This window comes from Hyla sarda, chromosome 3 (genome assembly GCF_029499605.1).
Source record: "Hyla sarda isolate aHylSar1 chromosome 3, aHylSar1.hap1, whole genome shotgun sequence".
Lineage (NCBI taxonomy): Eukaryota > Metazoa > Chordata > Amphibia > Anura > Hylidae > Hyla > Hyla sarda.
Window position 1 is genome coordinate 149,220,381 of NC_079191.1, and position 20,036 is coordinate 149,240,416.

The 20,036-nt window shown below is 43.7% G+C and overlaps 1 protein-coding gene across 3 annotated transcripts in view; it reads right to left on the reverse strand.

Annotated features, from left to right (window-relative positions):
* The window catches only part of TBL1XR1 (TBL1X/Y related 1), a 165,845-nt gene that overhangs the window by 60,583 nt on the left and 85,226 nt on the right, over positions 1-20,036 (reverse strand). For 2 of the 3 annotated variants that reach the window (XM_056565216.1, XM_056565217.1), the window contains exon 2: positions 4,662-4,721. The gene's annotated coding sequence lies outside the window, so the exon portion shown is untranslated. Of the gene's footprint in view, positions 1-4,661; positions 4,722-10,026; positions 10,172-20,036 lie in introns of all 3 variants that reach the window. The other variant, XM_056565218.1, reaches the window with a different exon arrangement.

A 20,036-nucleotide genomic window follows, 5' to 3' on the forward strand; every position in this document is an offset into this window, starting at 1 on the left:
GCAAAGTGGCGTTGGTGGATGGAGCGAGACATGATGTCCCAGATGTGCTCAATCGGATTCAGGTCTGGGGAACAGATGGGCCAGTCCATAGCATCAATGCCTTCCTCCTGCAGGAACCGCTGACAAACTCCAGCCACATGAGGTCTAGCATTGTCTTGCATTAGGAGGAACCCAGGGCCAATCGCACCAGCATATGGTCTCACAAGGGGTCTGAGCATCTCATCTCGTTACCTAATGGCAGTCAGGCTTCCTCTGGCAAGCACAGAGGGCTGTGCGGCCCCCAAAGAAATGCCACCCCACACCATTACTGACCCACCACCAAACCGGTCATGCTGGAGGATGTTGCAGACAGCAGAACGTTCTCCACGGCGTCTCCAGACTGTCACATGTGTGAACCTGCTGTTATCTGTGAAGAGCACAGGGTGCCAGCGGCGAATTTGCCAATCTTTGTGTTCTCTGGCAAATGCCAAACGTCCTGCATGGTGTTGGGCTGTAAACAACACCCACCTGTGGACGTAGGGCCCTCATACCACCCTCATGGAGTCTGTTTCTTACCATTTGAGCGGACACATGTACATTTGTGGCCTGCTGGAGGTGATTTTGCAGGGCTCTGGCAGTGCTCCTCCTGACCCTCCTTGCACAACGGCAGAGGTAGCGGTCCTGCTGCTGGGTTATTGCCCTCCTACAGCCTCTTCCACGTTTCCTGATGTACTGGCCTGTCTCCTGGTAGCGCCTCCATGCTCTGGACACTATGTTGACAAACACAGCAAACCTTCCTGCCACGGCTCGCATTGATGTGTCATCTTGGATGCGCTGCACTTCCTGAGCCACTTGTGTGGGTTGTAGACTCCGGCTCATGCTACCACTAGAGTGAAAGCACCGCCAGCATTCAAAAGTGACAAAACATCAGCCAGGAAGCATAGGAACTGAGAAGTGGTCTGTGGTCATCACCTGCAGAACCACTCCTTTATTGGGATGTCTTGCTAATTGCCTATAATTTCCACCTGTTGTCTGTTCCATTTGCACAACAGCATGTGAAATTGATTGTTAATCAGTGTTGCTTCCTGAGTGGACAGTGTGATTTCATAGAAATGTGATTGACATGGAGTTACATCGTGTTTTTTAAGTGTTCCATTTATTTTATTGAGCAGCGTATCTTGCTGTGCAGCACATTTTGGAAGTCAATAAAAATATGCTGACTTCAATGTCAAAATAATATTTTATAATCAAATACATATAAAGCTATCATGATTTAGTGATCTGAGGACTCCATTTATAAAAAAAAAAAAAATTATTATTATTATTATTATTAAAGGACACCTGCAGTGCTGGGCAAAAAAACTTTATTTTACCTCATTTAATAGGTCTTTGAAAGACCTTTCCAACGATGTCTCCCCCATCAAAATTGGCCCAGTCGTTCTCCCGTTATCAGCACACGAATTACGGAGAAGTGAAAATAAAACTACATCTCCCATCATGCCTTGTGCTTACTTCCTGTAAGCTGGTGCCCTCCCCCTGTTCTATCCCCCCGAGCAAATGATTATATTGTAACGCCCACATCTCCCTCCCCTATGCATACACCCTCCCCTTCTGCTCATCTCCCCCTCCCCATGCTGCTCCTGTCCAGTGATGAAGCCACTGCCTCCGTGCTCACTGTAGTGTGGGCACTGGAGAGTGGAGAGTGAAAGTAAAAATGGTAAAAAAAAAAAACCATAATTGTTTGTCTATAAAACTGTCCTGATATTGGTCCCTCCATCTTTTTCACAACTACAACTCCAAGCATGCCCAGTTATTTTATATGCTGTTCAGGCATGCTGGGAATTCCAGTGGTGCCTCCAGCTGTTGCAAGACTACAAATCCCAGCATGCCCTGTCAGCTTTCTGCTGTATGTGCATGCTTGGAGATGCAGAGGTGACTCCAGCTGTTGTAAGACTATACATCCAAGCATGCCGTGACAGCTTTCTGCTGTTTGAGTGTATAAAGGAGTTGTAGTTCACCAACACCTCTACTGTATCAGGAGTCTCCTGGGAGTTGTAGTTCACCAACACCTCTATTGTATCTCTGTAGTCTCCTGGGAGTTGTAGTTCACCAACACCTCTATTGTACCTCTGTAGTCTCCTGGGTGTTGTAGTTCACCAACACCTCTATTGTATCAGGAGTCTCCTGAGAGTTGTAGTTCACCAACACCTCTATTGTATCTCTGTAGTCTCCTGGGAGTTGTAGTTCACCAACACCTATATTGTATCTCTGTAGTCTCCTGGGAGTTGTAGTTCACCAACACCGCTATTGTATCTCTGTAGTCTCCTGGGAGTTGTAGTTCACCAACACCTATATTGTGTCTCTGTAGTCTCCTGGGGGTTGTAGTTCATCAACACCTATATTGTATCTCTGTAGTCTCCTGGGAGTTGTAGTTCACCAACACCTCTATTGTATCTCTGTAGTCTCCTGGGAGTTGTAGTTCACCAACACCTCTATTGTATCTCTAGTCTCCTGGGAGTTGTAGTTCACCAACACCTATATTGTATCTTAGTAGTCTCCTGGGGGTTGTAGTTCATCAACACCTCTATTGTATCTCTGTAGTCTCCTGGGGGTTGTAGTTCACCAACACCTATATTGTATCTCTGTAGTCTCCTGGCTGGGAGTTGTAGTTCACCAACACCTGTATTGTATCTCTGTAGTCTCCTGGGAGTTGTATGTCACCAACACCTCTATTGTATCTCTGTAATCTCCTGGGAGTTGTAGTTCATACACCAGTGTTTCCCAACCAGGGTGCCTCCAGACGTTGCAAAACTACTACTCCCAGCATTCCCTGGTTGGGAAACACTGGCATACACACACATAACAGGGACTACAACTCCCAGCATGTGTCATTCAGTAGTCCCCCCCCCCCCCACACACACAGAATCATCTCCAGTATGATATTTATTCCCTGTAGTTTATACACCACCAGCCCGTGCAGTGTAATATGTCTCCCTCACACACACACGTCCTCCCCTCCCTGCTCTGTGGTTTGCTCTGTGTTTTCCCCCCATGAAAACTTGAATCCTCCCGGTGATAAGTGAGGTCCTATGTAGACAGAGCAGGGGAGGGGGGAGGAGCTGTGGACGTCCTCATTCTCCCCCTGCTTCAATCTTACAGATAGGGGCGTTTCTGAGGATGAGCCTATGGCTGCCTCAGAAATCACCCGCTCATGCATATGCATAAGAGGAAGGACCTGACAGAGGCTAGGGGGAGCACAAACACTGCTGGGAGGAAGAGATCTCCGTCCCCAAGATGGCGGCTGCAATGTAATGAATAGGGGACGGACGCAGGACTACTGGGCTATGCTGGCAACTCTAATATCTCAGAAACGGCTGCATATAGGTAAATAGGACTAATTGACTGAATTGTATAACTTTTGTTTGGGGAACATTTGGGCAGGGATTTTTGACCACTACAGTTGTCCTTTAATAAAATGTTCTGATGATTCCATCTTGGGCTGCTTTCACACTGAGCATTCATCCGTTATTAAACATCCGTTTTCTGTGTAAAAATGGACGTTTAATAACGGATTAAATAAGTGGTGCTAACGGCTGAAAAAATATTAATCCGTTAAGACCCGTTATCCCTTATGTATGTCCGAACACCTCCTACAGAATCCCACAGCCGGGACTACTACTACTCCCATCATGGAACAGACTTGTTTCCATGATGGGAGTAGTAATTCCCTGGCTGCGGGAGTCTGCAGACAGCTGGGGAGGCTACATTAGTGTTTGTACTACAACACCATCATGGAACAGAGTCTGTACCATGATGGGGGTTGTAGTACAGGGGCTGAGGGATTGATCGCACCAGGTTTCACTTCTGAGACCCAATGATCTGAAGTTATTATGCAGGGGAACGGGTGGCATGGTCTGCAACCCTGCGATGTATCAGTGTGTTTTAACTTTCATTTTTGAATCCCCCACGGGGAGCCCTGAATGGTTGGTACTGAGGAGCCAATCAGGGCTTTCAGTGGGAAATTTAAAAATGAACAGTGTGACTAGCAGGGGGGCAATATCTATATTAAAAGCGCTGTGGGGGGCAAGAAATATAGCCTATATATCTAGCCCCCCCAGCAGCACATTAGATATGACCCCCACCTGCGCATTAATATATACCCCCACCCCGCGGGCACATTAATAAATATATACCCCCCCCCCCCCCCCGCAGCTGCATTAATAAATATATACCCTCCGCCGGCACATTAAATATATACCCCCTGCAGCGCATACCTATGCAGCACTATATGTGAAAAGCATTCTAGCAGCAGCATCGGCCGCCCGATGTACTTGTACTTTTCATACATAGAGCTGCAGCGGCATATTTATATAGAAGCTCTGTTGGGGGCAGATAACACTATATGTCATCCTCGATTCCACTAATTCCAAAGAGGCACAATGAATATAAACCGCTTTAGAAATATAGCATGAACATTAAAATAAAATAAATAGCATTTTAATGATACAGCCTAAGGGTCTATTCACACGTACAGTAAACTGCACATATTTAATGCACAGAGTTTAAAACTACAGATTTTAGTGTAAACTGAATGACTAAACAGCTTCAATTCTGCAGCTTCAAACCCTGTGCAGGATACTGTACATGTGAATACACCCTAACAGTGAAAAGAATCAACTCACCAGAGAAAACAGATAACTTCCCAATTAATGACAATGGCTGGAGAAGGCAATGGAAGCTACCTGAAAAACACAAACATTAAAAAAGGTTTAAACCTAATTTAAAATTGTAAAAAAAAAAAAATAAAAAAAAAAATCACACTTCAAACAAACTACAAGGGGGACATTTATCAAAATATTTAGATCCATTTTTTTGCTTATTCCAGGTGCTTAAAAAGTCAAAACATGAGCCTAAGCACTTTTTTGTGCAACTTTTGTGGGTAAGCCCAAAGTTACAAACAGCCTTACCAAAGCAAATTACAGTTTTTACTTTGCAACTTTCACACATCATAAATTTGTGACCACTGCACTTAAGTAAAAAAAAAAAAGTCGCAAACCCCTTACAAAAATTTGCAAGCTTGCTCCAGGTCTGACCCGGAGTACAAAACTCCCGTAAGTGAGCAAATTTACAAAGTCACAAAAATTTTTTAGGTGCGACTTTTTTGTTTTGCTTATGTGCCCCCTGTGATAGTATGATAAATATGTAGCACATATGCAAAACTAAAACAACAATAAATAAATAAAACAACGACATCAGAACTTGCTTACCAAAGTAAACAATGATAAATGCCCCCCCTAGAGCTCTGTACAGCAGACTTTTAGCCACTCGCATGACCAAGCTGTTGATTTTACACTTTCCATGTCTAACCTTTCATTCCGTAAGCACTCAAACATTTTAACACAATGCATATTAGGACCTGTTGATTTATTTTATTGCGATTGTGTGTACAACAGGTAATCTCCCAAACGCAAGGTTAGATTAGCCACATAGAAACTAAAACAAAAAAAAAAAAGGCAAAAGAGGGTCCTAGTAGTCAGACTGAAGAGTGACCACTTTGTAAAGATTTTAAAGTATAACTTCAATTACAGTACACAGGCATGTTGCTATTCACACACACACACACACACACACACACACACACATATATAGGGGGAGATTTATCAAAACCAGTGCAGAGGAAAAGTTGCCCATAGCAACCAATCAGCGCGCTTCTTTAATTTTTAACACAGCCTCTACAAAATGAAAAAAAATAAATAAATAAAAAAAAGATCTGATTGGTTGCTATGGGCAACTTCTCCTTTGCACAGGTTTTAATAAATCTCCCCCTCAGTGCTTTTTAAAGTGTTTTCCTAACACAGTTTTGTAGGCATTTACCACTGCAAAGTGAATTTTCCGCTTTTGCACTTTAATTTTTTCCTTCTTTTAAAATATCATAACTCTCAATTTTGCACCTAAAAATCCATATGAGGGCTTATTTTTTGTACCACCAATTCTACTTTGTAATGACATCAGTAATTTTGCCCCAAAAACTATGACAGGGAAAGAAAAAAAAAACACAATTTTGTAACTTTTGGGGGCTTCTGTTTCTACACAGTACATTTTTTGGTACAAATGACTAGGGATTGACCGATATCGTTTTTTTTAGGACCGATACCGATAATCGGTGCAGGTTAGGGCAGATAGCCGATAACTTATACCGATATTCCGGTATAAGTTATCGGCTATTTAACCCCCTGCGACACCGCTGCAGAACATCGATTTAAAGCGGGTGCTTTAAATCAATCATCTGCAGTGGCTTTTGCGGGGCCATAGGCTGCCGCCACCACCCGCTTCTCTCCCCTACCTGTCAGGGTGGTCCGGGCCATCCATCCATCGTTCATGTAGTGTCCGGGGGAGTTCCGGGTGAAGAGTGAACCGGTCCGGGCTGTCCTTCTCCGGCAGTCATCTTCTCCACTCCGGGCAGGCTCCGGCCTAGTACGCTGCATAGACGCCGCTGCGCAGTGACGCCCGTGCGCAGCGACGCATCTGACGTCACGGCGTAGCGGCCTCTATGCAGTGTACTAGGCCGGAGCTTGCCCGGAGTGGAGAAGATGACCGCCGGAGAAGAAGGACAGCCCGGACTGGTTCACTCTTCACCCGGAACGCCCCCGGACACTACATGAAGGAAGGATGGATGCCCCGGACCACCCCCATTACGGGTAAATGAAAAAAAAATTATTGACTCGGAGGGTGGGGGAGGGGCCCGACCGGTATAGCGGCATGGGCAAAAATCCATACCGGTATACCGCCCAGCATCACGGTGGGGGGTGCGACGCGGTGCAGTGGGTCGGGGGTGCGGCGGGTCGGGGGGGGGGGGGGGGGGGATTGGCGGTCGCGGTGCGGGGCATTATCGGCAAGATAATTGCCGATACGATAATGCCCAAAATCGTGATTATCGGCCGATAATATCGGCCATACCGATAATCGGTCTATCCCTACAAATGACACCTTATCTTTATTCTGTAGGTCCATACTATTAAAATGATACCCTACTTATATAGGTTTGATTTTGTCATACTTCTGAAAAAAATCATAAATACCGTACATGCAGGAACAGTAATACGTTTAAAATTGTCATCTTCTGACCCCTATAACTTTTATATTTTTCCGCGTATGGAGCAATATGAGGGCTAATTTTTTGCACCGTGATCTGCACTTTTCAGTGGCATTGGACTTTTTGATCGCTTTTTATTCATTTTTTCATGATATAAAAAAAAAAAAAAAAGTGACCAAAAATACACCATTTTGGACTTTTTTTGCACATACGCCATTGACCGTGCAGTCACAATATATTTATATAATTTGGACATTTTCGCACGTGGTGATACCATGTTTATTTTTATTTACACTTTATAAAAAATTTTTATGGGAAAAAGAGGGTGATTCAAACTTATTAGGGAATGGGTTAAATGATCTTTAATTTTTTTATTTTTTTTTTTGCAAAAAATGGGGCTATAAACACTGATCTTTTACATTGATAATTGTTGTCCCATAAGATGACATTGATCAATGATTTTGCCGCTTGACTGCTCATGCCTGGATCTCAGACACTGAGCAGTCATTTGACAATCGGACACACAGGAAGAAGGTAGGTGCCCTCCTTGTGTTCTCCAGCTGTTCAGGTGATTTCACCAAGGCAGTCCGGAACAGCCCACTGAGCTAGCCGCTGGTGGTTTACTTTCACTTTAGACACGACGGCCAACTTTGAACGCCGCGTCTAAAGTGTTAATAGTGTGCGGCACCGCGATCAGTGCCGCTCGCTATTAGCAATGGGTCCCGGGTGTTAGAGGTCAGGCCCGACCTGCTATGACATGGGTCAATGCCGTGGCCCTGCGTTATAGAAAGGGAGAGGACTCTGTGTCCTTAATGGATTAAAAAGGTCGTTTGCAGGTTTTGCTTATTGCAAAAAGTCTCAAATAAAAGTGCTAAGGTGCACATGTGACATTTGAAGTGTAGGGTAGGCAAAAAAACAAACCTCTAAAGACAATAATAAATCTCCCCCAATTATTGTGCCTACTCCTGCATTATAATCATTCAACTGGAGGCACACTATAAACACAGAAGATGCTTAAAGAATTGACTTGCCACAGATTTCCCCCATTGCATTGATCCAATCAATATTATTAAACTGCTTTAAATACGTATTCCCATCTCCAAAAGTTTTTCCATGTCCACAGGAGAAGGGAAAATCAGCTGATCGATAGGCCGGCCCAGCAGCCGTGGAAACTTTTGGAGATTGGAATAACCCTTTAAAGTGTACCTGTCTTAAACAAAAACTTTTATATACTGTAGGTAATACCATTATATGTATATTAGTAATATTCATTGGTTAAAAAACTGTGTATATTTTTGGGTGAAAAAGTTCTATCTCTGCAGCTATTGCCGGTGTGTGTCTATGAGGAGTCCAAATACAGGAAGTGAGGGCAGGAGAAGCAGGGCTCTGTGCAGACTCCTAGCTTGTCAATCATCCTGCTGTGTGAGCCGGGGGCACGTCACAGAGCCTCAGTACAGAGCCCTGCTTGTCCACCCTCACTTCCTGTATTTGGTCTCCTCATAGACACATACAGGCAATAGCTGAGCTGCATGGACAAATATATACCCTTTTCTTAACCAATGTATATTACAAATATACATATAATGGTAATATCTACATTTATTAAAGTTTCTGTTGATGACAGATACACTTTAAGTGAATGGGACTGAGCTACAATATCTCCTGGAAACGGGCCCTGTGACTAATGACCACACGAGGGGACACCAACAAGTCTTTGGGGGTTAGAGGAAGACAGACACATATACAGCCACCTCTGATCTCTATAAATGTCTGAGATCGAGATACAGACTGATGCATATCATATACAGTGTGTGTAAGAAAATAATTCATATCCCCCCATGGTATTTTAGTCTTTTAGTTTTTCCAACAAAGACTGTTGGTAGATTCAGGCACAATTTCATGATGGCGAGGACAGTTCAGTTTTGGTTAGGATCCTTTTTCTTCCACCAGGAAGTTGAAGAATAAGAAATAATTCATGGCCTCTTAAACATATTCCATTTTCATCTGCCTACATTTGAATAATATGCTGGATGTAGATGGAAATAGAGAAGCTATCCAAAAGGTCACAAGTACTGAAGCAGTTGCTATGACAACAATGCAAGCCTGGCGTTATGAATTTAGTCTTCATACTACTCCAGAGCCTATAAAACTGTAACGCGCGCTTCAGAGCAGATCAGACCACATTACCTCAGCATCCACAAGAAAGCAGGCAAATATTTACTAAAAACACCAAAATATTAGTAAGTAGGAAACACCAAGAAAGCAGGACAAGACAGACTGCTTTGGGTGAGGAACCTGAGACAAAAAGTACAGCTGTATAGAAAGCGTCACAGTCACTAGGTTACACGTCAGAAATTTCTTTTAGACACGTCAAAAGTTTAGGTCACAGTCCTAAGACCTGCTGCGATTGAGTTATAGGTCGGAGAAGTGCGTGGCAGCAAGCTTCAATCCCCGGAGGTCTCAAATTAAACTCATCCCCTCCATAGAGTTTAATGGAGTCAAGGAGCTGGACCAGGTGGCCGGCCAGGCAGTAAAGCATGCTGCCGCAATCTCACTGGGTTATGACATTAACACACCGTGCCAAAAGAAATACAACTCATAGTAGAGCTGCACAATATATTGCAATTGAATCATGATGTTTTCGAATTGAGATATAGTGATATGGCCTCTTGGGAAAATTTGCGACTACTTGCAGTGGCGGTGGGCACCATACAATGCACACGTAGGATCTGAGTCGCCACTGAAACTTAAATGCTAAGTCAGTGATAATGCACCCAGGGTTTACCCAGCTGTTGCAAAGCTACAGCTCCCAGCATCCCTATACCTGGAAAGCCAAACACTGTCCAGACATGCTGGGAGTTTTAGTTTTGCAACAGCTGGAGGCACCATGATTGGGGAACACTAAGTAATAATAGAGGCGCGGGGGAAATATAAAAAAAAAATCTTATGCTCACATAGTCCCAGTCGGTCTGCTGCAGATTCCTACTCCTTTATGCACTCCCAACCCTTTCACTCTCAGCCAATCATGTGTCAGGTTAGTGATTGGGTATAAGTCCTATAAGACACCACACAGCACCGAGAACAGGATCTGCGGTAGACCTATGGGGGTACCAGGGCAAGGTAAGCATCAGTTTATTTTTTAATGTTTCCCCTGCACAACATTAAAGAGGGAGAAGTGACATGGGGTGTGTGGACCTGAAATGGGGGAGAAGTTTTGGCTTGGTGGAGAGGGGAATGGCAAGCTGCTACCAGGCTCCTCTGGCAGCGGCTTGTCTGTGAACAAACTGGTTGGGCAGTTGAAATCCAACATGATCAATCCATCTCTCCCCTGACATCCATCAGGATAGGGTCTAAAGGCGGCAAAGTAAAAAGATCGCCATTAATCTTTAATGTTTCTTGTCACAGATCTCAAGCACAGACAGATTTTAGGCATGACTATTTGTTTATGGCAGCTTTAGAGACTTCCCTTACTGTGAGTTACAAATACATAGTTAATGAAAAACACAAGTGCACAAACTGACTTCAGCTCGCTGGATTTACGCTGCCTTCACAGAAAAGGTTTATTTGTTCCTAGAACCTCCTATTGGTTCAATAACCAGCTGGCATCCTCCCCGCAGCATGCAAATGTGTAAACAAGCTCCAGAGAGTGCTTTGAGGACTACAGCAGGGGAGGCTAATTCCACACTATGAAGGATTCACATTCAAGGATACAAGCATAACCTATTACATGGACAACACAGAATAAGATACTAAAAGTCAATATAGCCAGTAGAACCAGAACTACAGGGACACTTCTAAAAGCTGAGCATGTGTCATCTAACAAGGGCAGAGATGTCAAGTCTTTGCTGAACATCTGTTGAAGAGAAATACTGTGCCAGGCAAAAGCTGATAAGCCTTAGGGTGCATTCACACTGCGGAATGATAGCTGAACCTCCGCTAGCGGAATTCAGGGAGCAGAGATTCAGCCTGGCAGCCGCAGGACCCCACGGCACTGCGCCATCACCACTGACTGGTATGCAGTGCCCACGGAATTCCGCACAAAGAATGAACATGTTGATTCTCTGTGTGCAACTATTTCAGCGCCGGAATTTTCTGCCGCTGAAATTGCTCAGTGTGAACGGTCTCGCGCAAACCCATTCACACTGATTAAAAATTCTGTGGGAATTGCATAGTGTGAACATACCCTTAAAGGGCATGTGTCATCAGAAAATCTATTTTAAATGGGCGCTCATTAAAACAAATTTTTGCAATTGCACTCCTTATGGTAAATAAAAACTAATGTACTATGTTTAAAAAAAAAAAATCTGTTTTCTGATGTACTTTAACCCCTTAAACTTAAACACTTACACTTTAAAAATCATAACCCTTCCAATTTTGCACCTACAAACTCATATGAGAGCTTATTTTTTGCACCACCGATTTTACTTTGTAATGACAGCAATCATTTTACCAACCAATCTATGGCGAAACCGGAAAAAACAACATTTTTGGAACAACATAAAAAAAAAAAAAAAAGCCATTTTGTAACTTTTGGGGGCTTCTGTTTCTACGCAGTGCATTTTTCGGTAAAACTGGCACCTTATCTTTATTCTGTAGGTCCATACAATAAAATTGATACCCTACTTATATAGGTTTGATTTTGTTTTACTTTTGGAAAAAAAATCATAACTACATGCACGAAAATGAGTATGTTTAAAAATGTCCTCTTGACCCCTATAACTTTATTTTTCCCCATACAGGGCGGTATGGGGGCTCATTTTTTGCACCGTGATCTGAAGTTTTGATTAGACTTTTTGATCGCTTTTTATGGTATAAAAAGTGACCAAAAATACGCTAATTTGGACTTTGTTTTAATGTACGCCATTGAACATGCAGTTTAACAATATATTTTTATAGTTCAGACATTTACGCACGCGACAATACCACATATGTTTATATATATATATATATATATTTTTTTTTTTTTTTTAAATGGGAAAAGGGGGGTGATTCAAACTTATTAAGGAGGGGCACTATACCATGCAGTACATTGATTGCAGACACTGATCAATGCTATGCCATAGCATAGCATTGATCAGTGTTTTTGGCGCTCGACTGCTCCTGCATGGATCTATGCACGGATCAGTCATTCGGTGGTCCCGATCAGCTGGACTGAGCTGCTGGGAAGCTTTAAGTTTCACTTTAGACGTGGCAATCAATTTTGACCACCGCCTCTAAAGGGTTTATAACGGACATCTCCGTGATCGGTGATGTGCGCCATTAACGACGGGTCTTGGCTTTCATTAGCCGCTGGGACAGACCCGCTATGACACAGGGTCACTGCAAGACCTCGCGTTATAGAACCCGGAGGAGGCGCAGGATGTACAGGTACACCCTGTGTCCCTAAGAGGTTAAAAAAAATGTTATTTTTTGTTTTTAAAGCTGCCACTAGGTGTCACCCTACTTGTCCAGAGCACATTCTCTCTCTCTCTCTCTCTCTCTCTCTCCTCCCCCCCCCCCTACTAGTAACTAGGAACCAGTGAGAAAGAGGGGGGGGGGGAAGAGGTGGGGTGCAGCCTCATCCAATCAGAGCTCATCTCACAATGGACTGCTCTGGGCTGTGTGTAGCAAAGTGAGGGAGGAAGTTCTCCCCTGTGTGGCTTCAGATGATGTCACAGCCTGCTGGGTAACGCCCCTTCCCAGTCTGAATCTGACTGAGCAGGAAATACAGAGCAATATCATGATAGGAAACTAACAAATAAAAATAAAGGCAGGGGGTGGTTTATGTTGGGGGCAGTGAACTGGGAGGATTATAAAACTTGAGATCATGAGAGGTACTCATGAATTTGTGTTAATTTACTTATTTACTATTTAAAAGTGTTTCCGGGCTTAACATTTTTTCTCCTAAGTGCGTGTTTTATTTTTTTTGGTTTTTTTTTGTCAAAGAAAACAAAGCAGAAGAGATTATTAAACAAAAAGGCACACTGCTCAGCCGAGAGTTTTTGCAGGTTTCTGTATTATATATAAACTCTGAAAACCCCTATAACGAAACCTCTATATTCTGAAGTGGGTTTGATTTGGCAGGGTGTTTTCAGAATGGAAAGCCTCCGTAGTGTCTCTTGTACATTATAAGTTGTCCTAACCAATCTGTAACAAATCCTTAGAATACTAAGACCATGATGCTGTTGTGAACAGAGCTTTATAAAGACTAACAAAAAACACAACACCTTCCACTGGGCCCTCACAGCCAAGGAGTTGTGTGAGGACTAACTTAGGCCTCAAGTAAAAACCTGCGGCAGGGTTTGTTCTACAAATTATGAATACAGCATCCATAGACTTTTTTTGTACCTCTACCAGCAACTGTGTGCAAACCCTATCCAGTCATATAGCAGAGACCTATGGAAGAATCTACATACAGCAGCTGGCAACTGGCTATTTTTATGTAACTTCCTGTATGGAGGTAGGTGGTGAGGCCTTGAATGACTGATACAAGGGCTCCTGTAAAGGAATTACTAGTGTATATGTGGAGGGCTGTTGTGACTAGAGTTGGGTTGCAGAAACTAAAAGTAGGAAATTGTGCCCTTTATTCTACACTCCCTACTAGAAGGTGGGAAAGACACCACCTTGAGGTCAACATGTCCATGCCACAATCCCACTCAGCATGGCCTAAGTGATGTTTCTGGGTCCTGGGAAAAATCAACATTTACACCCTGCTTTACAGTGCTGGACGTAAAACACAACAGCAACCAATTCCAACCAAACTTGTGATGACAATCCCTGCTCTTTGAGGGTGCGTTCACACATGCACATTTTCTGCTGCAGATCTGCTCTGGCAGATTTTGTTGCCCATTAAAGTCAATGGGTACCAAAATCTGCAGCAGCAAAACTGTGGCAGATCTGCAGCAAAAATATGCATGTGTGAACGTACCCTTGAGGACATCACTCAAGCCAGACTGGTCGGGATAAGGGTGTGTCACTGAAACCAGAATGTGTGGGATTGTACAGACAGCTGACTTGCCTCCCACGTTTACTCCAGCTTCTTAGCAAATACTGCGGTAACTTTACAGACAGCTAGTGAGTTTGTACAGCTTTTTTCCTGAACAATTCTTTTCAGGAAATGGACCAACAATGATTAGTAGCCTATGTTAAAGTCAAATGACATGTCATGGTATATGTCGGAAACCCTTTTGGCCAGTATCCTCACACACTGAAAACCTGATCTTCACATGAAACTAATAGACACCATAACAGAAACCCAAAGAATCCATTATAAGTCTTAGGGGGTTTATTTGCACCACTTGTGTCAGTGTTTTACAGGTTCAGCATTACTGCCCTGGCAATTTGAATAGAGATGAATGTTTTTCATCTTTCTTCATACAGATATAAAGCTTGTCTATTTGCCCAGGGGCTTATGGATGAAAAAGAGGGAAATACCTACCTGAGATGCTACCTATTAACAGAAGTGTTAAGTCACTGAAAACAAGGTCTTATTTTGGAGGACCCAGGCTGCTAAGGGTTTATGCATTGGAGCTCTTAGAAATCCTCTCCAGTACATTGACACTTTAAAACACACACTATGGCCTACCACAAAAAAAAAAACACTAATTGAGGGTATTTATACATTATCACTTATCCACGATATCTGATCTTGCGGGTCCAACCGAGTGAAGAAAGCTGCAGCATGTTCAGCCACCACTCTATTCACCCTGTACAGGACTTCCAAACACAGGCATGTGCTGTACTCTCTTGGGAAATGTCATACAAAGTGGAGCACTCGCCGAGCATGCTGCCATCACTTGTAAGACAACGGGGCCTATGGTCTTATGATCGGTAGGGGAGGGATTGAATAACCCTTTTAAAGGGGAGATTTATCAAAACCTGTCTAGAGGAAAAGTTACTGAGTTGTCCATAGCAACCAGATTGCTTCTTTCATTTTTTAAAAGGCCTGTGAAATATGAGGTTGCTATGGGCAACTCAGCAACTTTTCATCTGGACAGGTTTTGATAAATCTCCCCCTTATAGGGGTACTCCACCCCTAGACATCTTATCCCCTAGCCAAAGGATAGGGGATAAAATGTCTGATCACAGGAGTCCCGCCGCTAGGGACCCCTGGGATCTCGGCTGCAGCACCCACCTGTCATTACTGCACAGAGCAAACTCACGGTGTGTGTGTAATGACAGGCAATATAGGGGCTGGAGCATCGTGACATCACAGCTCCGCCCCCTCATGACATCACGGCCCACCCCCTCAATACAAGTCTATGGGCGGGGACATGGAAGCCGTCACGCCCCCTCCCATAGACTTGCATTAGGGGGGCGGGCCGTGACGTCACGATGCTCCGGCCCTTGTATTGCCATTACACACGGAGCGAGTTAGTTCTGTGCAGTAATGGCAGCAGGGTGCTGCAGCTGAGATCCCGAGGGTCCCCAGCAGTGGGACCCCCACGATCAGACATCTTATCCCCTATCCTTTGGCTAGGGGATAAGATGTCTAGGGGTGGAGTTCCCCATTGATCTCTATTAATGGAAGTCCAGCATTTTACATGGAAAAAGACAACATTTAAAAGCACACAAATTCAAAAAAGTACAATACATGTACTTGTAAAAGTGAACTAAAAAAGAAGTCATGCAATGGGTATGAAATAAGTGCCAGGATAAAACAAAAAGAGTAGGCCAGAATACCTTTCAAAATATAAGAGGAAGATCAATGTTTCGAAAAGCACAGGTTCACAAATGTTTACATTTCCAGATGTTTTAGGAAATCCAGTGTTGGAATGATGGAGTTACACCAGTAACATCCGAGAGGCTGGTCCAATGGCTGGGACCTACATTTCTCTCCAGAATGTGGGTAGCCTAACCCTCATCTCACTGGTGAGGTATTTGCAATATTAAAGGTAGAGACTGAATAAGAGGTGGCTGTATATGTCCATGACTCTCTTCACTACAGGGGTATTACACCTCCTACTGTTGCTTAGCAACAACTCGCAGAATGCACAGCCAAGGGGCATGCTGGGAGTTGTAGTTTTGCAACAGCTGGAGTTCCAACTACAACTCCCAGGATGCCCTTTGGTAGTCTGCGCATTCTGGGGGTTGTAGTTCTGCAACAGCTGGAGGCACATTTTTTCAATGAAAAAGTGTGCATTCAGCTGTTACATAACTACAACTCCCAGCATGCACAGAATACCAAAGGGCATGGTGGGAGTTGTAGCAGTGTGCCTCCAGCTGTTGCAAAACTACAACTCTCAGCATGCCCTTTGACTGTCAATGCATGCTGATCGTTGCAGTTTTGCAACAGCTGGAGACACATTGGTTGTGAAACCGAGTTTGTTACCCAACTCAGTGTTTTGCAGCCAGTGTGCCTCCAGCTGTTGCAAAAATACAACTCCCAGCATGCACTGAGAGACTGTACATGCTGGGAGTTCTAGTTTTGCAACAGCTGGAGCCACACTGGTTGCAAAACACTGAGTTAAGTAACAAACGCTCAGTGTTTCGCAATCAATGTGCTGTTGCATAACTAAAACTCCCAGCATGTATGGTCTTTCAGTGCATGCTGGGAGTTGTAGTTTAGCAGCAGCTGGAGGTTTGCCCCCCCCCCCCCCCCCCCCTTATGTGAATGTACAGGGTACATTCACACAGGTGGGTTTACAGCAGGTTTTCTGCTGCAAGTTTGAGATGCAGCACATTTTCCGCCACAGCTCAAACTCCCAGCGAGAAACTCACTGTAATCCCAACTGTGTGAATGTACCCTAAAAACACTACACTTACACAAAATAAAAAGTAAAACACTACATATATACATACCCCTACACAGTCCCCTTACTTACTCTCCAAAATCCCACTGTCACTCCTTCCCTTCTGAGTCTTGTAGTGCACCCACAGAGCACTTGACATCCACCTATGAGGTATTTCCTTACTCGAGAGAAATTGGGTTACAAATTTTGGGGGGGGCTTTTTCTCCTTTTACCCCATGTAAAATTTCAAAAACTGGGTCTACAAGAACATGAGTGTAAAAAATGAAGATTTTGAAGGGTTAACACACGTTCTTAATGTCATTTTGAATACTTTGGGGGTGCAGTTTTTATAATGGGGTCATTTATGGGGTATTTCTAATATGAAGACCCCTCAAATCCACTTCAAAACTGAACTGGTCCCTGAAAAAAAAAATCTAATTTTGAAAATGTTGTGAAAAATTTGGAAAATTGCTGCTGAATTTTGAAGCCCTCTAATGTCTTCTAAAAGTAAAAACATGTCAACTTTATGATGCAAATATAAAAGTAGACATATTGTATATGTGAATCAATATATAATTTATTTGGAATATCCATTTTCCTTACAAGCAGAAAGTTTCAAGTTAGAAATTTTCATGAAATTTTGGGATTTTTCACCAAGAAAGGATGCAAGTAACAACGAAAATTTATCACTGTGTTAAAGTAGAATAGGTCACGAAAAAGTCTTGGAATCAGAATAAACGGTAAAACCATCCCAGAGTTATGAATGCATAAAGTGACAGTGGTCAGAATTGCAAAAAAGGGCTCAGTACTTAAGGAGTTAATGTTAGGCTCAGTAGTGAGAATAAAACGTTCAGGTTTTTCAGGATTATTTAAAAATATAAAAAATAAATGTTTTTCAAGAATATTTGGTAATAATTGTATTTTTTTAAAAACATTTTTAACATAATAACTGGGTTTAAACAATAGGTCATTTATGATAACACATTCTCTTCAAGTAAAATCCTACTTCATGTGTGATTATGAGCTGGATATCCGTGGATCATAGGGTGTGTATCCCTACACTGACTACCCAGTATCACCAAGGAGGATTGGTTGAAAGCTTTGGCCACATAATAGCGGACACTTGAGCTTATCCACACTTGACTTTTCTCACTGAATTTCTTCTAATTCTCTATACAAAAAACATGACAAGTTATTTGAGGCAGATTCAAGCTAAATTTTCATGTGGAAATTCTGCCTGGAAACATCTTGGTATTAAAAAAGTACTGTGGCCAAAGCTAACTTATCTCCTATCCACAGCACGGGGGATAAGTAGCTGACTGGCGGGATCCCCCCACCCCCAATCTCCTGAACGTGAGCGGGCTCTGAGGTGGTTGGACCCCCGCGATCAGCTACACAGGATAGGGGATAAGTTTATTTTGGCCACAGTACTCCTTTGAAGCCAAATTAATGTCAATGGAAGGTCCGGATTAGGATCATTTTCTGTTTCACGGAAGGATCTTCCATTGACCGTAATGGGGCTTGGATTCCACTAGTATTCCAGGCAGAATTTCCACATAGAACTACTGCTTGAAATGTGCATCATGGTTTTTAAATGGAGAAGTAAAAGAAATTCAGCAGCCAGCGGTGTGGACAAGCCCTAAACTATACAGAAGATGTGCAGAAAGCTTGACTAGCCTCCCAAGGGGAAAATTTTATTTAAAAATGAGTTTTAGCTTTATTACCATAAAATAACTGCACAGCATAACGCTCCAATCACTCGCCAGCCTAATCAACCATTTCACTGCATAGACTTTTATAGTGAAAAGGTCGGACGTGATTAACAGCTGGTGGGTGAGGCGCACGCGCGCTGCTGCAAACTTCCCTTGCTTATAACTAGCACTCTCAGCAGGTCTCAGGAGAACAGATGCGATCAAACTTTCTACATGTCTGGGCAACATGTCAAAAGTTGTTTTTTGTTAGTTTTTTTTTAACGATAGTAACTATTTAATGACCGATGCTTTGTGTGTACGGGGGTTATCCACATCACACTTCAGCAGTACAACATGTGTACATGTAAGGATACCATCAAAAAGAACATGCCAACATAAACCTCTGTATGCCTGTAGTCTAGCCATAAAGTTCAATAGACCAAACGTAATGTACATAGTCTGTTTTTCTAACGAATCATATGGCTGTACCGTGAGTAGGGATCGACCGATTATCGGTATGGCCGATATTATCGGCAGATAATCACGATTTTGGGCATTATCGGTATCGGCAATTACCTTGCCGATAAGCCAATAATGCCCCGCCCCCACCGCACCGCGACCGCCCCCCGATCCGCAACGCACCGCAACCGCCCCCCGTAGTGCAGGGCGGTATACCGGTATGGATTTTTGCCCATACCGCTATACCGGTCGGGCCCCTCCCCCACCCTCCGAGTCAATAAAAAAAAAATTTTACTTACCCGTAATGGGGGTGGTCCGGGCCATCCATCCTGTAGTGTTCGGCGCCATTCCGTGTGGAGGGTGCACCGGTCCGGGCTGTCTTTCTCCGGGGGTCCTCTTCTCCACTCCGGGCAGGCTCCGGCCTAGTACGCTGCATAGACGCCGCTACGCCGTGACGTCAGGTGCGTCGCTGCGCACGGGCGTCTACTAGGCCGGAGCCTGCCCGGAGTGGAGTAGATGACCGCCGGAGAAGAAGGACAGCCCGGACCAGTGCACCCCCCACCCGGAATGCCGCCGGACACTACAGGAAGGGAGGATGGATGGCCCGGGACCACCGACAAGTAGGGGGAGAGAAGCGGGTGGTGGCGACGGCGGCCTATGGCACCGCAAAAGCCACCGCAGTGCATTGATTTAAAGCGCCCCGCTTTAAATCAATGCTCTGCAGCGGTGTCGAGGGGGGATAAATAGCCGATAACTTATACCGGAATATCGGTATAAGTTATCGGCTATCGGCCCTAACCTCCACCAATTATCGGTATCGGCCCTAAAGAAACGATATCGGTCGATCCCTAACCGTGAGCATAATAAACATAGAAATACATTTTTGGCATTATTATATATACCTGCGGTATACGGATGAAATGTGATGTTGGCAGCCCATAAGATAGTTTATGACTGGAATTCTACTTGGTTTCTTTTCCAGCGTTTTTTTCACTGAAAACGGCAGAACAATTTCCTGCGTCTGACTTTTTTTTTCTAGGGATTGACCGATATCGATTTTTTAGAGCCGATACTGATAATCTGTGACCTTTCAGGCCAATAGCC